This window comes from Meriones unguiculatus, chromosome 2 (genome assembly GCF_030254825.1).
Source record: "Meriones unguiculatus strain TT.TT164.6M chromosome 2, Bangor_MerUng_6.1, whole genome shotgun sequence".
In the NCBI taxonomy this organism is placed as follows: domain Eukaryota; kingdom Metazoa; phylum Chordata; class Mammalia; order Rodentia; family Muridae; genus Meriones; species Meriones unguiculatus.
The window spans coordinates 152,718,955-152,742,008 of NC_083350.1; the positions used below are offsets into that span (position 1 = coordinate 152,718,955).

Consider the following 23,054-nt stretch of genomic DNA (forward strand, 5'->3'; position numbering starts at 1 on the left):
TTTCACCATAGGTGCAGACCTGCAGTGATTTCTCTCTGCCTATTCTGTGGCCTTCAGATAATAAGTCACCCACATCATTTGAGTGAAACTTTCTAGCAGAAATACTTATATTATTAGACAAAAAGCTGTCTGGAATTAGCATTGAGACTGTGACGGCTAAACTGCATTGTCTTTTGTCAAAGGTGGGCAGTTGGACTCTCCTAAGAACCAGACAAATGTGTGCTGCAGCCTGTAAACCATTTCATTCAAGCCCTGCACTACAGTGCTTGTCTATTGTGGTTTGGAAGCTGAGGCATGAAACTAATCCCTAGAATATTGCCCCAATTGCTACTGATGTAAAAACTGTCCTCTGTTTTTGCTTTAGATGTCTGCCACTAAATCTGTAACATGTTTAAACAGTTGCTAAAGTACTTATGAAAAAGAAAAGGTATTGTATAGATACTGAATTGAAAAAAATAAAAACTAATTGAAATTAATCTTTTGCAAAAATATGTACTATGGATGATGATATTCATCATTCTTTTCTTAAAACATTATAAAACAGACATTACTTGTATTATATAGACAGAAAGCTCTCCAGAATTATCTTTGGGATTTTTTTGATTATCTTTGACTACTAAACTATATTGTTTTTTTGTCCAATATGGGGCAATTGGACTCTCTTAAGAACCGGACAAGTATGTGCTGCAGATAGGTAACAGATTCTCATGAAAACTATTGGGTACATTTATTTAGCCCAATTATCAGTGTACATAAACTTTGCTTTATGATATAATTGGGATTTCATTGTCAATTTTAATCATACATATTCTGTTTTTAATTATTAATTTAATAAGTATAAAATAAGCACTGTTTGAAACTGAATTGCAGTTTTCTCTGTGTGTATGTGCCTGTGTGTGTGTGTGTGTGTGTGTGTGTGTGTGTGTGTGTAGTTTCTGTGCTCTTGTATGTGTGTTCCCTTATGTGTAGTATTTTCATTCAAGGTATGCTATACCACAGGATCAGAGCTGGATATATCTAAAAATATTAATAACATGCAGATGTGCTTTGTTTGTTTCTTGCTCATTTAACTAATAGCTATATGAAGTCAAGCATGTTTTTAAAGCCAACATGGGGAAAATAGCAAGGAGAAATTAGATGTTAGCCTGAAATAGTTGTTTGTTTATGAATAAAAAATCTGCATGATCAAACTTTGTAATGATTTACCTTGTAGTCTGTCATGATGTTGCAATAACAAGATGTAAACCAACCCCTAAAAATATTTTCTTAAGAGATGTCTTTCTGAACTCAGTGGCTGGATCTTTGATCATCTCCCCCTGGGGGGGGAGCAGCCTTACCACGCCACAGAGGAAGGCAATGCAACCAGTCCTGATGAGACCTGATAGGCTAAGGTCAGATGGAAGGAGAGGAGGTCCTCCCCTATCAGTGGACTTGGGGAGGGGCATGGGAAGAGATGAGAGAAGGAGGGTGGGATTAAGAGGGAATGAGGGAGGGACTACAGCTGGGATACAAAGTGAATAAACTGCAATTAACACAAAAAATAAAAATTAAAAAAGAAATGTCTTCCATTTTTGAAGATTAAGGAGAAAGCAGCTCAATTTACAGTAATCCTGCATGAGTGTGCAAGGGTTTATTAATCATTTATTTACTGAACACATGTCATGAATATACATTGGTGACCCAAGTCTGTGAGCAAATATAAAGATCATAAGATAGCTGAGTAGCCTGTCTTCAGAGATTACACAAGAATATATAGGAATAATATTTAGTTTGTGACATTATTATTATTATTATTTTGGTTTATTGTTTGGGGAATTCTTCCTCCTTTGTTGTTGCTATACAATGTTTCTCCATCTAATCATCCTCCTAACCCTTCAGTAATTCTGCACATTTCTGTTCCTTCCTCCCTGTGTTCTAGTCCGTCTCATGCAACTCTTCATTTTTTCTCTTACATCTTGTCTTTGTAGGAAGAATGGCAGTGGAGAGCGTGTTTATTACCCCACTTCTACATAAAAATATGGTTATTAGACACTCAAACACAGAAAATGTGGAAGACTCACTGCATTGAACTCACACTTCCTGCAGTAGGGCTCTTGATACTGAGCATCAGGATATAAGTTAAGGAAAGAATCCACTGTGCAGTAAGACATGAGTGTGGATGTTGTTCAGGATCCAGCTAAGAAACAAATAGCATCTTCCCCAAAGGTTGGCTGGCCCAGATCTCCACTGCTTTCTATTTTACTTTTTGAGTGACATCAAAATCTGCAATCATTCCCTTCAAGAGATGATGAGTCCTGAGATTCCTTGGCCGCAGGTTTTTCTTCCCAGTCTTGCGGGTGTTTTCAAATCTATTCCATTTCGGCATAGATGCTATTATTGTAGGTTTCTTGTTTAACTGTTTTAAAATACATATAATATTTAGACTCTTAACAACATTTAGGTACAGAGATTAACAAAGTTCAGCCTATTTAGGTTTTTTTTCACACATTTCCAACCCTGGACCTTATCATCTCTATATCAGTGGTTCTCAACTTTCTTAATACTGTGCCCCTTCAAGCCAGTGCTTCATGTTGTGGGGACCCCTAACCAGAAAATTATTTTCACTGCTAATTCACTGTAATGTTTCTATTCTTATAAATCATAGTGTAAATATCTGTATTTTCCAATGGTCTTAGGGTACCCCATGTGAAAGTGTCATTTGACCTCAGTAGGGTCCCCATCCACAGGTTGAGAACCATTGCTCTATTCCATCAAAAAACCACCTTCCCGATGGTGAGTGTTCTCTGTCACAAACAACTCCATATTTGACTAAGGCTGAGGATCTGGCTTGCTTCCCTGTATGTGGACCTATCTGCATTGCCCACGTGGCACGCTGGGGTTGGCTACCCAGAGGCTATTTAAGCTGTGGGCTGGCTTTCCCCAGAGTCAGAAGATTGTTCAAGGTTCCTGAATAAACTGCATTGAGAAGAACAACAACAACAAAAAGATCAGAAAGGAGAGGAGGACCTCCCCTATCAGTGGACTTGGGGAGAGTCATGCATGCAGAAAGGGGGAGACGGTGGGACCGGGAGGGGAGGAGGGAGGGGCTTATGGGGGGATACAAAAGGAATAAAGTATAATTAATAAAAGTTAAATAAAAAAATTTTTAAAAGTTAAATAAAAAATTAAAAAAATAATAATAAAAGCTAAAAGTTTCCAAGAAAAAAAAACAAAAAACAAAACAAAACAAAAACCTTCTCAATCAATCTGCAGGCATTTTCCCTATGAATTTGATTACTCTATGTGACAATTTATGTGGAATAAAATAATCTGTCTTCTAAAATTTTTCATTTCTTATTATTTGGATGTGTGTGTGTGTGTGTGTGTGTGTGTGTGTGTGCAGACATATACAGACATGTGTGCCTATGAAATCAGTCACATGAGTACCACACTATACTATAAGTTCGTTTGAAGTCAGAGAATTATTTTCAGAAGTCAGTTCTCTCTGACTGTGTGATCCTGTGGTTAAACTCAGATTGTCAGGTTTACTTGGCAAGGGCTTTTATGCCATGACCTACCGGAATGGCCCATAAAATCCTACTTGGGGGCTATCATAATGGCTCTGTGGTTAAGAGCACTTGCATCTCTTCCATAGGTCCCAGGCTCAGTTCCTAGGATCCCATTCAAAAGGCTCACAACTCACCTGTAACTTCAGCTCTAGGGTGTCTAAAGACCTATTATCTCCAAAGGCATTAACACACGTGCCCTAAACACATAAATAGATAGATAGATAGATAGATAGATAGATAGATAGATAGACAAATAGATAGATAGATGAATAAATAAGCAAACAAATAAATATCTTTTAAAATTAGCTTTTTCTTTGCTTCAAAATTATTTTCTTCAGGCTTATGTCTGGGAGATTCATGCTGTATGTGTCAAGACATCTTTTTCTGTGAAGCTCAGTAATCTTTATTAAACATATGTCTATATTTCTTCATCTTTATTTCCACCAATAGACACTTGGGTTATTCCCCCTTTCGACTCGAGCCATTTTAAATGTATACTAGTGCTTGAAGTAGAATCTTTTGTAACTTTGTATGTGAAGTTACATATATGTATATATGTGTGTGTGTGTTTCATATAGTTTTTAAGATGTCAAATACTTTCAACACATGAGAATAAACGGCTGGAGAGACAGTTCAGTGGTTAACAGCATGCAGTACCCTTGCAGGCCGTTCAGGGTTAGTTCCCACCACCCACCATGGCTGGCTAGCCACTACCTGCAGTTCTAGCTCCAGTGAGACCCACCGCCTCTAGTGTCTGTGGCCACACACACAATCTCATATATGTAAGTAAAAACAGCGGAAGTAAAACTTTAAGAGTATGAGGAAATGAGAGGAACATTCCAATAATACTATTAAAAGACAAAATGCTGGATTTCATTTATGTCAAATAGGGAAATAAATGAAGATCCTTAAGCATACAAGGCTGCAAAGAGCTTTCTGTGGTTGTTCCATTACATGCTGTTGATGAAAATAATATCAGCTAATGCATATTGATCCTGGTGTGTGCAAGAAAAATATAAGTTAATAAGCCAATGTAGCAAATCTGTGTTCTACTTATTGGTATTATCATGTTTACACCAGCTTAGACATGGGCAAGTGTAGTTTTAATCTAATTTCAGATTCTAATGGGTGATGACAGATTTTGATTTAGCTATGGATTAGGGAAATTCCTCAGTTCCCACAAATCAGAAAAAGACACAGATAGTCTAACAGTTTACAACAGAAAACAAAGCATTCAATGAAAATTGAAAAAAAAAAAGTGGAGTGGACTTTCTCAACCAGGCATATAGAGATGAAACTTACAGTATGTTCTGTATTGTAGATTTTAAAGACGTTTTCCTGAATATCTATTATATCATTGTGTTTGTGAGGTAGGTTAATCCCATTTTCTTTACCAAGTTATGCAGGGCCAGATCTACCTGTTAGCTTACTTCTTTCGATGATTTTATAGAAGAACTCACAGGGGGAGAGTGAGATTGGACAGACTATTCTTCAGTGCACGTGTGTGTGCATTCTGTTTGGCAGCTTGTAATTTGGCAGGAACAATCTTAACAATCTTAACGTTTCAGTACAAAGGGGCAATCCATCTGCCACATGATTTGATAGCAAATACAGATAAACTCTTGTTTCCTCACAGCTGACTCCTTTCTGGCATCTTAATATTTCATGAGGCATACACCCTAGACTATACTTGAAATTTTTTGTTCTTTTTTTTTTTTGATCTCTCACATGTCTCTGTGAGTCTGTTTGTCTGTGTGTGTGTGTGTGTGTGTGTGTAAAATATAAAATCTTATGAGTTTAGAGCAAATTTATTTGTTTTAGAAAAATTTTTAGCTACTTATTTAATTCCAAAATTTATAATCTGAGAAAGAGAAATACAAGCTTTAAAATTTGAGTTCATATACACACCAATACTTTGTCTCTTTTGTTACAAGTTTCTGGATTATGAGTACACATTGCGTGTACTAGACAGCTGATGAGTTAATGTAATTCCTACTATGTTTGTAAAGTAAGAGAAGAAGTTTCCTAAGAATCATAGGAACTAGCTATTGCATGTTATTTTACTGTGTCAATATGGGGGCTTCTGATTTTGTGTTTAACACAACCATTGTGGGAAGGCAACTCATAAGAAGTCACAATTTCCTTACAATCCTTGCATTATTTTCTCCTTAAGCCTTTCATTGAATAAAACACATGGGAAGTTCTAAATTTTACTCAGGGATACTCAGTCACTTTCCTTCTCATTTTCAAGAGATCAGAAATGCTGTCTAACTGAATTGGCACATGTGATTTTCAACACTATGAGTGTAAGAAACCTCCACCAGGTCTGTATAATGGATTCATAACTGTTCCAGATGTTGTAAAGCTGTCTGAGCTTAATGATTTTTCTCTGAAGAGTCTTTCCACAGGAAAAAAAATTCTTAAATATTCTACTAATACACTGCATTTTCAGTTCAGCAAAAAAAAAATAAATAAATAAAAATAAAAACAAAATAAAAAAGTAAGCAAACACAAAAACCCATCATTTGTCACAGTTACATTCTCCAAATGGCTAACATAATTTTAAAAATTCATTTGAGTTTTTTGGTATAACATTTATGGAAACCACCTGGGATTCATCCAATTAAGTAAAAGAGACAACAGAAATCTTTCTGCTTTTACCAGAATATAAATCAGCAGTTGAGGTTCACATTCTGAAAAGAAAAATAAGACAGAACTGCATTACATGCATTACATAATCTCAAGTGATAATTAATAATAGACAAGTTGAGTAATTCTTAGCAGTGACTATAGACAAAGCTTTAATTAGTGAAACCTCTCAGAATTATAAAACAGCCTAAAACCTAAGATAAATGAACAGAGTTGAGATCCATCGAAGCAATTAAAACATGGAGAAAGAAAGTGGACGATTAAAGATACATTTCTTCTCTGCATCTCCACTAATATGATATAAAGCCTGTGAAGACCTGTAAGGTGAGGTGGGTAGCATGAAAATCCATAGTGAAAGAATACAGGGTACACATACACAGAGAGCCCAAGTCAAATTCATAAGTATTGAACTTCAAACTGATGACATACACAACGAACCTTGACATTACATGTTCAGAAAGAGAGGGAAGAATGTCTTTTCACCACAGACAGGCCTTTAAGCCTGTCTGAGATAAGAGATAAGAAGGAACTGGTGAGAAGTCTCGGGCTTTTTTTTTTTTAACCTTTCCTTTTAATTTTTATTATAAATTACAGTTTATTTACCTTGTATTCCAGGCGTAGCCCCCTCCCTCATTCCCTCCCAATTCCACCCACCCTCCCTCCCTCATTTCCTCCCTGCCCCTCTCTAAGTCCACTGATAGGGGAGGTCCCTTTCCCCTTCCATCTGACCCTAGCCTATTAGGTCTCATCAGGACTGGTTGCATTGCCTTCCTCAAGGCTGCTCCTCCCTTGAAGGGGAGGGGAGGTCAAAGCGCCAGCCACTGAGTTCATGTCAGAGACAGTCCCTGTTCACCTTACTGGGGAACCCACTTAGATAATGAGCTGCCAAAGGCTAGGTATGAGCAGGGGTTCTAGGTTATATCCATGAATGGTCCTTGGTTGGAGAATCAGTCTCAGAAAAGATCCCTGTGCCCGGTTATATTTGGTCCTTGTGGAGCTCCTGTTCTCTCCAGGTCTTACTAACTCCCTCTTCTTGCATATGATTCCCTGAACTCTGCCCAAGGTTTGATTGTTAGTCTCAGCATCTGCTTTCATACCCTGAAGTCTCAGGTTTTAAGAGTACTTATTGATTTTGCAGAAGACCCAGGATGGGTTCTCAGGCCCAGCAAGATGGGTCAAGTACCTTGGCAACTGCAATGCTAGACATTCTGACCTCCATGTGCAATTAGTAGATTAAAATTTTAAATTTATATATTTAAATTTACATAAGAAGTTACAATTTCCTCCAACAAAATCTTTTTCTTCAGTCATCACCATACATAAAAGCTAATTCAGTTTAGTGTTTTTTCTATGTGTGTGTTTATAGGGCTGACCACTGGCATTCAACAACCAGTTAAGGGATTATCACTGGGAAAGATCAATTCTCATTTTTTCAGCAACTGCTAATTGCCTGAAACTCCTCAGATGGGATAGGGTTCCAAGAGACTCCATTCATAAAGGCATGCCAGCTGGTGCTGTCATTGTTCTGATCTAGTTTAGGTAGCCATGTTGTTGAGATTTCACAGGTGTGACTTTCTTGTCCTATCTAAAAGGTGGAATCTCAGAGCAGATATTCAGGACAGGCATTTGCTTTCCTTTGATGTTTTCTGATCATTAGCAGCAATTGTAAACACTTTAGAGAACTGTAGTAATATTTAAATATAAAATTATATTATGTAGATGGTTTATAATTTAAGTCATATCAATATGTAAATTCAATTTAAATTTGTTTTATTATAAACATACATAGGAAAATTTAAACTTGTACCAAAAACATTCCAGGGAGAAATCATATTAGCTGCTCTGTTACAGTTATTTTGACAAAACTGTTTTTGTTTCTCTTCACACAAATAATGAGACTAATTTATATTTGTTTAATAAGTCTCACAGAACAATAACTGAACAGTTATCTACTCTTAACCCTCTAAGCTAATTTGTTTTACTTCCAACATGCATCCTAGTTATACTTGTTCAGAAATCAACATTTGAATTATACAATAACCTTATGCTTACACTTTTGGGTTTCTTTTTTCTTAAAATTGAAAAAAATTAGTAATTTGTATCATTTTTTTTCTATTTTTATTCTTTAATATCCACTACATTTTGTATTGCTGGCATCACCTGCTCAATACTTTTAGTGTGCTCAGATTCTCACCTCCTTTTGTAATTTTACATCATTATTTCACTATTTTTATTTATATCATGGCATTGATTGCTTTTCTCAAGTGAAGTTTTCTTTTGCCCATTATCCTTCACTTTATGAATAATAACCTTCTTTGCTTCTTAATTTTTGATCTTTCTGTAATTAGTTCATGTTAAAATCCTTGCTGTGGGATATAAAATACTTAATGATGAAATTGCTAAGATAATTTATTAATCAACTTTTATTTTTCTCTTGGATATCTGTTATGTAATAAAACAGCCTTGCATTGCCTCTTGATAAATCAAGGATTATATCTCCTTCCAAATTTGTAGTCATGAATGTTTTTATTTATCTGAAGGAATATTTCCTCTGCAAAATAGCAATTGATCCATGTGAGGATTTTATCAAATGTTTTGGTGAATATATGGTTAGAAATACCTATGAGCCAACTGATGATCCTGCTTCCTACAAATGACACTGTGCTCATGTGACTCACCCTGTCTTTGCATTGTCACCATCATTCTAAGAATGCAATGGCCTTCATCTCTGCACCTTCTTCTCACACCTTCTTTTTCTGAATTTAATCTCTTATTCTAATAAAAAAAATCTACTAGTAATCTCCCAATAAATCATGCAAAATAGGTAAATATTTTGAAGACATGCATTTTCTAAAACATTTTAAAGCCTTTCAGCTGATATTTTGGAAGGGATTAGCTGTCATTTTGGACTTCAGTTCTTTTTTTTTTTTTCGTTTATGTTTTATTTTATTTTATTTTTTTTATCAGTTACATTTTATTAACTCTGTATCCCAGCCGTGTCCCGATCCCTCATCCCTCCCAGTCCCTCCCTCCCTCCCTCATCTCCACCATGCCCCTTTCCAAGTCCACTGATGGGGGGGGGACCTCCTCCCAATTCATCTGATCCTGTTTTATCAGGTATCTTCAGGACTGGCTGCAAAGCCCTCCTCTGTGGCATAACAGGACTGCTCCTCCCTTCAGGGGTGGGGGAGACCAAAGAGCCAGTCATTGAGTTCCTGTTAGATATAGTCCTTGTTCCCCTCACTTTGGGAAACCAATTGGTTACTGAGCTACCACAGGCTACATCTGAGTGGAGGTTCTAGGTTATATCCATACATGGTCCTTGGTTGAATGTCCGTCTCAGAAAAGACCCTGTGCCCAGATATATTTGGTCCTTGTGGAGCTCCTATCCTTTCCCCTTCAGACTAACTCCCCTTCTTTCTTATGATTCCCTGTATTCTGCCAAAGATTTGGTCATGAGTATTTGCTTTGAAAACACTGCTAGTTAGAGTCTTTCAGATGCGCTCAGTAGACTCCTGTCATACGTTCAATGCACATCCCATCTGTCTTTCTAAACGAGGATTGATTATCTTACCCTATGTCTGCTCAATTGATTATCTTTTTTAGGTGTATAGATTTCATTATGTTTATCATATCTTATAGGTCTATATAAGTGAGTATACCCCATGTTTGTCTTTCTCCTTCTGGGATATTTCACTCAGAATGATCTTTTCTAGATCCCACCATTTGCCTGCAAATTTCATGATTTCCTCCTTTTTGATTGCTGAGTAGTATTCCATTGTATAAAAATACCACGATTTCTGTACCCATTCCACCATTGATGGACATCTGGGTTGTTTCCAGGTTCTGGCTATTACAAATAGAGCTGCTATAAACATGGTTGAGCAAGTGTCCTTTTTGTGTACTTGAACAAACTTTGGGTATATACCTAGCAGTGGTATAGCTGGGTCTGGAGGAAGCACTATTCCTATTTGTCTTAGAAAGCGCCAGATAGCTTTCCAGAGTGGTTGTACCAGTTTACATTCCCACCAGCAGTGGAGGAAGGTTCCCCTTTCTCCACGACCTCTCCAGCATGTATTGTAGCTTGAGTTTTTCATCTAGGCCATTCTGATGGGTGTAAGGTGATATCTCGGGGTCGTTTTGATTTGCATTTCCCTGATGGCTAATGAGGATGAGCATTTCTTTAAGTGTTTCTCTGCCATTCGATATTCCTCTGTCGAGAATTCTCTGTTTAGCTCTGTTCCCCATTTTTTAATTGGATTACTTGGATTGCTGCTTTTCAGCTTCTTTAGTTCTTTGTATATACTGGATATTAGTCTTCTGTCAGATAAAGGGTTAGTGAAGATTCTTTCCCAATCTGTAGGCAGTCGTTTTGTTTTGATGACGGTATCCTTTGCTTTACAGAAACTTTTCAGTTTCATGAGGTCCCATTTATTGATTGTTGCTCTTAGAGCCTGTGCTGTTGGTGTTCTGTTCAGGAAGTTGTCTCCTGTGCCAATGAGTTCTAGGCTGCTCCCCACTTTTTTTTCCAATTGATTTAGGGTATCTGGTTTTATGTTGAGGTCCTTGATCCACATTGACTTTAGTTTTGTGCAGGGTGATAAATATGGATCTATTTTCATTTTTCTGCATGTAGACATCCAGTTGGTCCAGCACCATTTGTTGAAGATGCTGTCTTTTTTCCATTGAATGGATTTGGCTTCTTTGTCGAATATCGAGTATTCATAGGTGTGTGGATTTATTTCTGGGTCTTCTATGCGGTTCCATTGATCCTCCTTTCTGTTTCTATGCCAATACCATGCAGTTTTTATTACTGTTGCCCTGTAGTACAGCTTGAGATCAGGAATGGAGATACCTCCAGATGATCTGTTGTTATACAGGATTGTTTTAGAGATTCTGGATTTTTTGTTTCTCCATATGAAGCTGAGAATCTTTTTTTCAAGGTCTGTAAAGAATTGAGTTGGTATTTTGATCGGAATTGCATTGAATCTGTAGATTGCTTTTGGCAGTATGGCCATTTTCACAATGTTAATCCTACCAATCCATGAGCATGGAAGATCTTTCCATCTTCTGATATCTTCTTCGATTTCTTTCTTCAGAGACTTGAAGTTTTTCTCAAACAGGTCTTTCACTTGCTTGGTTAGAGTCACACCAAGGTACTTTATGTTATTAGTGGCTATCGTGAAGGGTGTGGTTTCCCTAATTTCTTTCTCAGCCTTTTTGTCTTTGGTATATAGGAAGGCTTCTGATTTTTTTGAGTTGATTTTGTATCCTGCCACTTTGCTGAAGGTGTTTATCAGCTGAAGGAGTTCTCTGGTTGAATTTTTGGGGTCGCTCATGTATACTATCATATCATCTCCAAATAGTGACACTTTGACCTCTTCCTTTCCGATTTGTATCCCCTTGATCTCCTTTAGTTGTCTTATTGCTCTGGCTAGGACTTCAAGTACTATGTTGAAGAGATATGGGGACAATGGACAGCCTTGTCTTGTCCCTGATTTCAGTGAGATTGATTTAAGTTTCTCTCAATTGAGTTTGATGTTTGCTATAGGCTTGCTATATATTGCCTTTACTATGTTTAGGTATGTGCCTTGTATCCCTGATCTCTCCAAGATTTTAAACATGAATGGGTGTTGGACTTTGTCAAATGCTTTTTCGGCATCTAAGGAGATGATCATGTGGTTTTTCTCCTTTAGTTTGTTTATGTACTGGATTACATTGATGGATTTCCGTATGTTGAACCACCTTTGCATGCCTGGGATGAAGCCTACTTGGTCATGGTGGATGATATCTTTGATGTGTTCTTGGATTCGGTTTGCAAGTATTTTATTGAGTATTTCTGCGTCAATGTTCATAAGAGAGATAGGCCTGAAGTTCTCTTTTTTTGTTGGGTCTTTGTGTGGTTTAGGTATTAAGGTGACTGTGGCTTCATAGAATGAGTTTGGTAGTGTTCCTTCTGTTTCTATTTTGTGGAATAGCTTGAGGAGAATTGGAGTTAGCACTTCTTTGAAGGTCTTGTAGAATTCTGCGCCGAAGCCATCTGGTCCAGGGCTTTTTTTGGAGGGGAGACTGTTAATGACTGCTTCGATTTCCTTGGGAGATATAGGGCTATTCAGTCTTTCTACCTGATCTTGACTTAGTTTTGGTAGATGGAATCTTTCAAGAAAACTATCCATTTCATTTAGATTCTCAAATTTTGTGGCATAAAGACTTGTGTAGTATGACCTAATAATTGTTTGGATTTCCTCAATGTCTGTGGTTATGTCCCCATTTTCATTTCTGATTTTGCTGATCTGGATAGTTTCTCTCTGCTTTTTAGTTAGTTTGGCTAAGGGTTTGTCTATCTTGTTGATTTTCTCAAAGAACCAGCTTTTTGTTTCATTGATTCTTTGGATAGTTTTATTTGTTTGTAGTTGATTGATTTCAGCCCTTAGTTTGATTATTTCCAGCCGTCTGCTCCTCTTGGGTGTATCTGCTTCTTTTTTTTCTAGGGTTTTCAGTTGGGCCATTAAGTTGTTTGTATGTGATGTTACCAATTTCTTCTTGCAGGCACTTAGTGCTATAAATTTTCCTCTGAGCACTGCTTTCAATGTGTCCCATAAAATTTGGGTATGTTGTGCCTTCCTTTTCATTGAATTCTAGGAAGTCTTTAATTTCTTTCTCTATTTCTTCCTTAACCCAGCTGTCATTGAGTAGTAAGTTGTTCAGTTTCCATGTGCGTGTCGGCTTTTTGTTGTTTCTGTTGTTGTTGATGTCTAGCTTTAGTCCATGGTGGTCAGATAGTATACAAGGGATTATTTCAATCCTTTTGTATCTGTTGAGGCTTGCTTTGTGGCCCACTATATGGTCTATTTTGGAAAAGGTTCCATGCGGTGCTGAAAAGAAGGTGTACTCTTTTGAGTTTGGGTGAAATGATCTGTAGACGTCTATTAGGTCCATTTGATTTAGGGATTCTGTGAGTGCTTTTATTTCCCTATTTTGTGTCTGTCTAGTTGATCTGTCCCTTGGTGAGAGTGGAGTGTTGAAGTCTCCCACTATTAAGGTATTAGGATCAATGTATGATTTAAGCTTTAATAATGTTTTATTTACGAATGTCGGTGCTCTTGTATTTGGGGCATAGATATTCAAGATTGTGATGTCCTCTTGGTGGATTTTTCCTTTGATGAGAATATAGTGGCCCTCCTTATCTTTTTTGATTAATTTGGGTTGAAAGTCTATTTTATTAGATATTAGGATGGCTAGTCCAGCTTGTTTTCTGGAACCATTTGCTTGAAAAACAGTTTTCCAGCCCTTTACTCTGAGGTAGTGTTTGTCTTTGTTGCATAGGTGTGTTTCTTGGATGCAACAGAATGTTGGATCCTGTTTCCTTAACCATTAAGTTAGCCTGTGTCTTTTTATTGGTGAGTTGAGTCCATTGATATTGATAGATAATAGTAACCAATGCATGTTAGTTCCTTTTGTAATGGAGTCGATGATCTAACCCTGTTTCATTGCTTGTTTTCTTTTCATTTTTATTGGGACATTATCTGTATGCCCTGTTTTCTTGGGTGAATTTGTTTTCATTGGATTGGAGTTTTCCTTCTAGTATCTTCTGTAGGGATGGTTTGCTGTGTAGATATTGTGCAAATTTAGTTTTGTCATGGAATATTTTGTTTTCTCCATCTATGTTGATTAAAAGCTTTGCAGGGTATAGTAGTCTGGGTTGACATTTGTGATCTCTTAGAGTCTCCATGATACTTGCCCAGGCCCTTCTGGCTTTCATAGTTTCTGATGAGAAGTCCGGTGTGATTCTGATAGGTCTACCTTCATATGTTACTTAACCTTTTTCCCTTTCCTTGCTGCTTTTAATATCTTTTCTTTGTTCTGTAGATTTAGTGTTTTGACTATGATGTGACGTGATGTGTTTCTTTTCTGGTCTAGTCTATTTGGAGTTCTGTAGGCCCCTTGTATATTTATGGACATCTCTTTCTTTAAGTTGGGAAAATTTTCTTCTATGATTTTCTTGAAAATATTTTCTGGACCTTGGAGTCTGGAGTCTTCTTTTTCATGAATTCCTATTATTCTTAGATTTTGTCTTTTCATAGCATCCTTGATTTCTTGGATATTTTGTGATTGGAACTTTTCTGATTTTACTTTTTCTTTGAGAGAAGTATCCATTTCTGCAAGTGTGTCTTCAGCTCCAGAGATTCTCTCTTCCATCTCTTGTATTCTGTTGGTGATGCTTACTTTTGTGGTTCCTGATCTTTTCTCCAAGTTCTCCAGCTCAAGGGTTTTCTCATTTTGTGTTTTCTTTATTGATTCTAATTCTGTTGTCATGCCTTGCACCATTTCTTTCATGTGTTTGAAGTTGGATTCCTGTCTCTCTACGATGGCCTCTATTTCTTTTTTCATTTCCTTCTTATATGCCACTAATTTTTCCTCTACTTGTGTATCTATTTGTTTGGCTATGTTTGCCTGTGTTTCTTTAAGGATATTGTCTATTTCTTCTTTCTTTGCCTCCAATTGACTGGCCATCTCTTTGAAAGACTTGTTCATTTCCTCCTTATGAGCCTCAAATAATTGGGCAAGCATGGCTTTAAAGTCATTTTCCTGTGCTTCTGCTGAATTGGTGTATCTATCGATTTTGGGGTTTGCTGGTGAAGTCATGATGTCCTGATTTATGTTGGAAGTGTTCTTTCGCCTACCTCTGGCCATTGGCTTATCTGAAACCTTCCCTGTTTGTTTTTGGATTCTGCAGATCAGACTGGTGCTGTCTCTCTCTGGTGTCTGGAGAGTTCTTCAGGAAGCTAAGCACTCTCAGCGTGTGCTGAGGACTAGCTGTACCTGTGGTAGGAAAGTACGCAGACTCAAAAGGGGGCAAATGCAAGCGTGTGTGCGCGTGCGCATGTGTGTGTGTGTGTGTGTGTCTGTGTGTAAGTGTGCGTGGACGTGTGTCTCGAGGGACAGAGTGATGGCTAATGTTGAACCCTTGAGTGTGTGGGAGGGGCTCTGCACTGTATATGTCGCAGATGCTAGTGATGATCGCAGCGCAATTTCTGGCATTAACTGTCTTAACTCCTCAATCAGGCCCACAGGGCAGGAACTTCAATGTCCCTAGTGCCCCTCTGTTTCCCAAAGTGGGTATGTGGGTGGGAGGGGGGTTCGATGTCTGGCTTCTGATTTAGAAGGACCCAGGATCTGGGGAACTGTAGATTCTCAAGGGTGCACTCACTTACAGGCAGGTCTCTTGGCAGATATTGTGGTATCCGGGGCTCTCTGCTCTCTGGTTTGGCCCTGTTTCTTTGATGTGTTCTGCCAGTTCTGTGCTGCTGTCACTGCCAGGTTCTGAGGTCTTGCTGCAGCTGGAGATTTCAGGGTGGTCACTTCAGCAGGGATGGGGTAACCAGGCTCTCTGTTCTCTGGTTTGGCCCTGGGTAGTCTTAAACTGGAGGGCTGTGATGCCCAGCCAGTTCAGTGCTGCTCTGCTGCCAATTCCCACTGTAACTGGAGACTGGGTTGCTAGTCCCAATGCTTTCTGGGAAGTCCTGGGATCTCTTTGTTGTGCTCTCCAAGCTTGGGAGGCCCAGCGCCTGGTGTGTCCAGGTTGTATGACGTTTCTGCCTGGTTTTGGTGAGTATATAGCATATTCTCTGTCACTGTGGGATTGGGCGGGCCGTACCATCAGTGGTGGCAATCCTGCGGGGCTAGTATGGTGTCTAGCAGATTCGTGCCCTGGGAGGATGGTGCTGCCGCTGCGCGAATCTGGGACTCCGGGACACGTACTGCTGGCTTTTGTCTGCTGCTAAAGGGCTTGGGGCTCCGCCTCAGTGGCTGTATACCCCAGGCAGTTAGGTCTGCGCTGAGAAAGATGAGTTCGCAGTGCTGTTATGCAGAGGAGGAAGGAGGTCTGGGGGAAGGGAGTGCAGCAAGAAAAAAGGATTGTTTCTCTCCTTCCCCAAGCAAGTCTCCAGGTGACCGGAGGCCAAAGTTTTCACCTCCTGCGATGTTCCCTGTTGTTCAGAAAGCCTCGCTGTGGTTTTCCTGGGTTGGGGGTCCTTCCATTCTCCAACTCAGAAGTTCAGGTATCCCACCGCTCAGAAACTGTGTGTGCTAGTCGCCATCTTGGCTCTGCCCCCCTCCTGGACTTCAGTTCTTAACAGAAAAAGAAACTGTCACAATATGAGCTGTTACGGTAGTAAGGAAGTTAAATATTTCTTTTGATGGGTATTTTGTTATTATTTTCAGTATACACTTAGGAGATCTGTTCTTCTCATATTTACTCTATAAAATAGAAATGCTTCTTGAGACACTGCTATTATTCATGCGTTTTCAGCTAGCTATATTTGGCACTTACTAATAAAATACCTGATGATCAATGTCAAGTAAAATAGTGGATTTGATATAGAGAACATATTTCAAAAACACAGCAAACATGTGAATTACAGAAAGTATGTGAATTACAGAAAGTATACAGAATGCAGGAGAATCAAAGTAGTCCTGGAGAGTTTAGTAGACCTACAAACAAAGGTAGGAAAGTGAGCTTGTGAGTATGAGAGTAGGAAAAAGAGACATTGGGCTGTAGAACACATTGGGGGGAGGAGCAGAGGGAGCTACCTTATGCTGGTGGCATCTCAAAAGTGACAGCAGCTTGTGTTGCTTTCATCCTCTTCCTAGACAAAAGATTCTTTTTCCTTTTTTATTATTATTTATTACAATTCATTTACTTTGTGTCCCAGCTGTAGCCCCCTCCCTCATCTCATCCCAGTCTCACCTTCTCTCCTCTTCCCCTGCTATGCCTCTCTCCTAATCCAGTGGTAGGGGAGGTCTTCCTCCCCTACTATCTGACCCTAGCCTCTCTGATATCACGGGGACTGTCTGGATCCTCTTTCCCTGTGGCCTAATAAGGTCCTGTCACCAGGGGGAGGTGATCAAAGAGCAAGAGACTGCCCCTGCTCCCATTACTAGGTACCCACTATGGAGACAGAGCTGCCATGGGCTACACCTGAGCAAGACGTCTAGGGTCTCTCTATGCATGGTCCCTGGTTGATTCATCAGTCTCTGCAGGACCCCGTAGGCACAGATTTTTTTGGCTCTTTTGGTCTCCTTGTGGAATTCCTCTTCCCTCCCAGTCCTTCTATCTCCCCCTTCTTCCCTAAGATTCCCTGCACTCTGTCCAAAGTTTGGTAATGAGTCTCAGTATCTGTTTCGATACCTTTCTATATAGGGTCTTTCAGAGGCCGTCTGTGGTCGGCTCCTGTACTGTTCTTTGTCTTCTCCCACTTCCTATGCCTACCCTGTTTGCCCTTCTGAATGAGGATTATGCATCTTCCCTAAGATCTTTTTGTTGTTTAGCTTCCTTAAGGCTATAGATTTTAGTATGTTTATCCTATATTCTATGGCCTGGACAAAAACTTTTAACTTGAAACTGATCCCTGTATTGCAGTCTGCTCTGTGTGAGACTTTTCTGCCAGTTTGTGTCTTTATTCTCCTGTCATCCACAATAAATCCATCACATCCTCTTCACCAAGAAAAGTAGTGAGATGATATCAATGTCAGTTCTACCATGAGGAAGTCATCCTGGACCCAGAAGTTCTTTACTAGAGGGCAAGAGATAAACACACTGACATTTGGGGTGACTACCCTAGAAAACAGTAACTTAAAATCTCGTGCCATATGTGAGGAGGAATGGAAAACCTCATCTTTGAAGCTTCCACAGGCTATCCCAGAAAGACAGTATAATCTTCCAAAAGGTTCTTTGTATCTTTTCTCCACTGCTCAACCACTTTTCTTAAACTTACAATCATAACCAACATATTCTTTTGAAAAAAAAAATGAGACTGTACTCTCCAAGTATTCTTTGTTATTTTAAGTATTAAAATACTTTATAGCTCTCAAAAAATGAAATATCAAATAGTAAACTGTAAAGAGAAAATATGATAGTCCTAGTACTATTGAATGGTATTTTAGCATGTTTTCATTTATCCATTCAGCATCCCATTTTTTTAGTTATTTTTTATTTTTTTATTTATTCTTTTTTTTTCAATGCAGTTTATTCAGGAACCTTGAACAATCATCTGACCCTGGGGAAAGCCAGCCCACAGCTTAAATAGCCTCTGGGTAGCCAACCCCAGCGTGCCATGTGGGAAATGCAGATAGGTCCACATACATGGAAGCAAGCCAGATCCTTGGCCTTAGCCAAATGTGGAGTTGTTCGTGACAGAGAGCACTCACCATCGGGAAGGTGGAAGGCAGAAACCAGCTCCATCTTTAAGTCATAGCATTCCGCAGCTCTCTGCAGTTCCCCTTTTTTGTTTTAGACGCATCAGGCAAGAGTAGAGGTCTGATCTCTGATATTAGAAATAAATTGGGACTTTGTACAGATGTTCATGTAGGTGTCATCCACCCAAAGAGCATCAGACCCATCTGATACCTTTTTCTCAGAGACGGGACCTGGGGCATCAACCCGCATGCAATCAGACATGCTCTTCTCGGGGTCGAAAGCGGCTGACCCTGAGTGCAGTGCTTAGCTTCGCATCCTGAGCATAACATTTTAGCTTTTTATGGTAGACAACCATGCTTGAGGAGAATGTCCTGCTTCAATGGCTGTAAAGGCCTGAATGGTCATGGCTGCATTACGCTGTTGTGAGACTCTAATCTTGCATATGTACCACAGGCAAACCAAGGAGACCAACACCAGAAGGCCTGCTAACGCTCCCATACCCGCCCATTCCTTCAGATGATTCATGGCTGCAGCAATCCATGATGATAATCCTGTGGCTAGTCCTGCGTTCACTCTGGTAGAATTTACCATGACAATGGCCACTCTCAGCTGCTCCATCGTAGTATCGAATTCTCCAGTCCAATTACCTAAAATATAGCTGGACAATTGTTTAGACAGGTTTGCAGCACAGGAAAAATTCTCATGTAGTGTGCTAGTGACTCAAAGTCCAGCATACTTTCATTGACAGCCAAGTTGAGCGATTTTCCATAGGGTATCAATTTGCTCCTGTACCAGGTCAATCCTCTGATTGAACACCATCAAGCCTCCTTTTAGTTGAGCATTAATTTCTTTTTGTACATCTAAGGCATGAGTTACATTGGCTAAAAGAGTATTTGGGGTCTGAGCAGTCTGCCCAGTATGACTCATGGCTAATGCCCCGGTGGTAGCTCCAACAGCCGCCAATGAGATGGCAGTAACAATGGCGGCTGTAATTCCAAGATCCTTTTTCTGTCTGAAGAGAGTCATAGCGTGAGGGGCATCAATGGGCACAGGCACCCAGTGAGGCATGTGAGTAACCAGGGCATACCTAAATTTACTAGCATTCCATCATTGGGCAAAAAAGCAAGTATCATTACCACAATTACATGGCTTTATCTGGCTAATAATGAATAAAAATGGGGGATATAAACAAACAGGTGTGGGCTTATAGGAAATATTATGGGAAGCCTTAACCCCCTCGTTGGAACATCCTGCATCAGTTCTAGAACTAGCAGTGGTGGTGTCCGAGGTCTGAGTAGGTTCAGGAGACGATTGCCCCCAGGGGCAAGACGTGCTCCATGCCAATTGAATAACTCCATGTTTTCCTCAACTTTTGAAAGTCATTTAAGGTTCTTAAATTATTTTTTCCCTTTTTTTAAATTTTTCATCAATTATACTTTATTCATTCTGCATCCCCCCATAAGCCCCTCCCTGTTCCCCTCCCAATCCCATCCTCCCTCCTCCCTCTGCATGCATGCCACTTCCCAAGTCCACTGATAGGGGAGGTTCTCCTCTCCTTTCTGATCTTAGTCCATCAGTTCACATCAAAAGTGGCTGCATTGTCCTCTACTATGGCCTGGTAAGGCTGCTCCTTCCCAGGGGGAGGTGATCAAAGAGCAGGCCAATCAGATTATGTCCCTCTTCACATTACTATGTAACCCAATTGGACTCTGAACTGCCCTGGGCTACGTCTGTGCAGGGGTTCTGGGTTATCTCATGAATAGTCCTTGGTTGGAGTATGAGTCTCTGGGAAGTTCCCTGTGTTCAAATTTTCTGGTTCTGTTGCTCTCCTTGTGGAGACCCTGTCCTCTCCAGCTATTACTATGTCCCTGTTCTTACATAAAATTCCATTCACTCTGCCCAACAGTTGCCCATCAGGCTCAGCATCTGCTTTGATAGTCTATAGGGCAGGGGCTTTCAGAGGCCCTCTGTGGTAGGTTCCTAGGTTGTTTCCTGTTTTCTTCTTCTTCTGATGTCCATCCTCTTTGCCTTTCCGGATGGGGATTGGACATTTTAGTTAGGGTCCTCTCTCTTGCTTAGTTTCTTTAGATGCACAGGTTTTAGTGGGTTTGTCCTATGTTGTATGTGTATATGAGTGAGTATATACCATGTGTGTCTTTTTGCTTCTGGGACAACTCACTCAGGATGATCCTTTCCAGATCCCACCATTTACCTGCAAATTTCATGATTTCCTTATTTTTCATTGCTGAGTAATATTTCATTGTGTAGATATACCACAATTTCTGCATCCATTCTTCAGTTGAGGGGCATCTGGGCTGTTTCCAGCTTTTGGCTATTACAAATAAAGCTGCTACAAACATGGTTGAGCAAATTTCCTTTTTGTGTGCTTGAGTCTCTTTTGGATATATGCCTAGGAGTGGTATGGCTGGATCTTGGGGAAGCACTATTCCTAGTTGTCTGAGAAAACGCCAGATTGATTTCCAGAGTGGTTCTACAAGTTTACATTCCCACCAGCAGTGGAGAAGGGTTCCCCTTTCTCCACAACCTCTCCAGCATGTGTTGTCACTTGAGTTTTTGATCTTGGCCATTCTCATGGGTGTAAGGTGAAATCTCAGGGTTGTTCTGATTTGCATTTCCCTAATGGCTAGTGAGGTTGAGCATTTCTTTAAGTGCTTCTCTGCCATTCGGTATTCCTCTCCAGAGAATTCTCTGTTTAGCTCTGTTCCCCATTTTTTAATTGGATTACTTGGTTTGCTTTTTTTCAGCTTCTTTAGTTCTTTATATATACTGGATGTGAGTCCTCTGTCAGATAAAGGGTTGGTGAAGATTCTTTCCCAATCTGTAGGCAGTCGCTTTGTTTTGATAACGGTGTCCTTTGCTTTACAGAAGCTTTTCAGTTTCATGAGGTCCCATTTATTGATTGTTGCTCTTAGAGCCTGTGCTGTTGGTGTTCTGTTCAGGAAGTTTTCCCCTGTACCAATGAGTTCTAGGGTATTCCCCACTTTTTTTTTTCAAGCCGATTTAATGTGTCTGGTTTTATGTTGAAGTCTTTGATCCACTTGGACTTCAGTTTTGTGCAGGGTGATAAATATGGATCTATTTTCATTTTTCTACATGTAGACATCCAGTTGGACCAGCACCATTTGTTGAAGATGCTATCTTTTTTTCCATTGTATGGTTTTGGTGTCTTTGTCAAATATCAGATGTCCATAAGTGTGTGGGTTTATTTCTGGGTCCTCTGTTCGGTTCCATTGATCCACCATTCTGTTTCTATGCCAGTACCATGCAGTTTTTAAAACTGTTGCTCTATAGTACAACTTAAGATCAGGGATGGAGATACCTCCAGAAGATCTTTTATTGTAGAGGATTGTTTTAGCAATTCTGGGTTTCTTGTTATTCCATATGAAGTTGAGAATTTTTCTTTCCAGGTCTGTAAAGAATTGTGTTGGTAATTTGATGGGCATTGCATTGAATCTGTAGATTGCTTTTGTTAAGATGGCCATTTTTACTATGTTAATCCAGCATCCCATTTTTTAAACATCTTCATTAATAATACACATGTTAATTGAAATTATTTAATATCTTATTTCTTATCTGACTTGGAAGTTAGTTTCTAAACCTGTATTCGAATGCTAATTTCCTAATCAATTGGGAAAATCTGAATATGCTATTTTTATTATTATTTAAAGAAGTTTCCCCCTAAAATTATATTATACATTCTTAACATTTTTAAGATTTTATAATACTATGATGTAGTATTTACTTCCACTGCTAACCTCAAGAAAGGCTCTTCAGTACCTTCAAAATTTTACACAAGTAGCTATTTATTTCAGTTAACTTAGATAAATTTACAATGCAAAGAAAACAATTTTGAGAAGAAATGACAAGGAAAAATTTTCTTGGGAATATCCAGTGATGTTATTGTTGGTTGTCTGATGTTTTAATTGAAGTATATCCTACGAACATTCATACGTTGGCTCCCTTTCTCACCACAGAACCTCAAAGGAAGTGTGTTTAGGCTAGTGAAGGTCCTTGCATAGATCTCTGCACCATTAGCACTAGCCCACATGGACTAGCACTTGTACCTTGGTGTACCACAAGGTATCTATCCCTGCACAGAAAAGGACATAGAATGTACACAGTTGCCTGGTCAAACACCAACAACAGACTTCACCGCAGCAACTTTGGTCTTTAAGCCTCAGGGGGAAAACTGTTCTTTAAGCCACATGGTTCATTCTATTTTGTTATGGCAGCTGAGTGATTAATAAAGGAATGAGAGCAAAGGAAAGAAGAAAGGAAGGGAAGGAAGAAAAGAGGGAGGGAAAAGGAAGAAAAGAGCGACCAAAGGGAAAGGAAGAGTGGGAAGCACTCCTCTAAGTGTTTGTCCTCATTTGAGAATCTGTGTTACATGAGAAAATCTATTTATCTTTTAAGAAAACACCTTTCAAGGCAAGAGTTATCCAGGTGTGTGAGAAAACCATATGAACCGTACGTAAGTTACACTAAACAATAGCTTTGATTGTCAAATTAGAAAGCATGAAGGCAAAATACAGAGCACTAAACCAAAATATTTGATGAATAAGAGAAGTATCCCTAGAACTTAAAATATAATGCAACTGATTACATCAATTGTTTTTGTTTTCACTTGGAAAGAATCC

General features: G+C 39.2%; 1 long non-coding RNA gene across 1 annotated transcript in view; it reads right to left on the reverse strand.

Moving 5' to 3' along the window:
* Positions 1-2,308: 2,308 nt before the first annotated feature.
* Positions 2,309-23,054, reverse strand: part of LOC132652209 (uncharacterized) — a 31,822-nt gene continuing 11,076 nt past the window's right edge. The window contains exons 2-3 of the long non-coding RNA XR_009589689.1: positions 6,210-6,241; positions 2,309-2,395 (exon numbers count right to left, since the gene is read on the reverse strand). This is a non-coding gene — a long non-coding RNA (uncharacterized LOC132652209). The remainder of the gene's footprint in view (positions 2,396-6,209; positions 6,242-23,054) is intronic.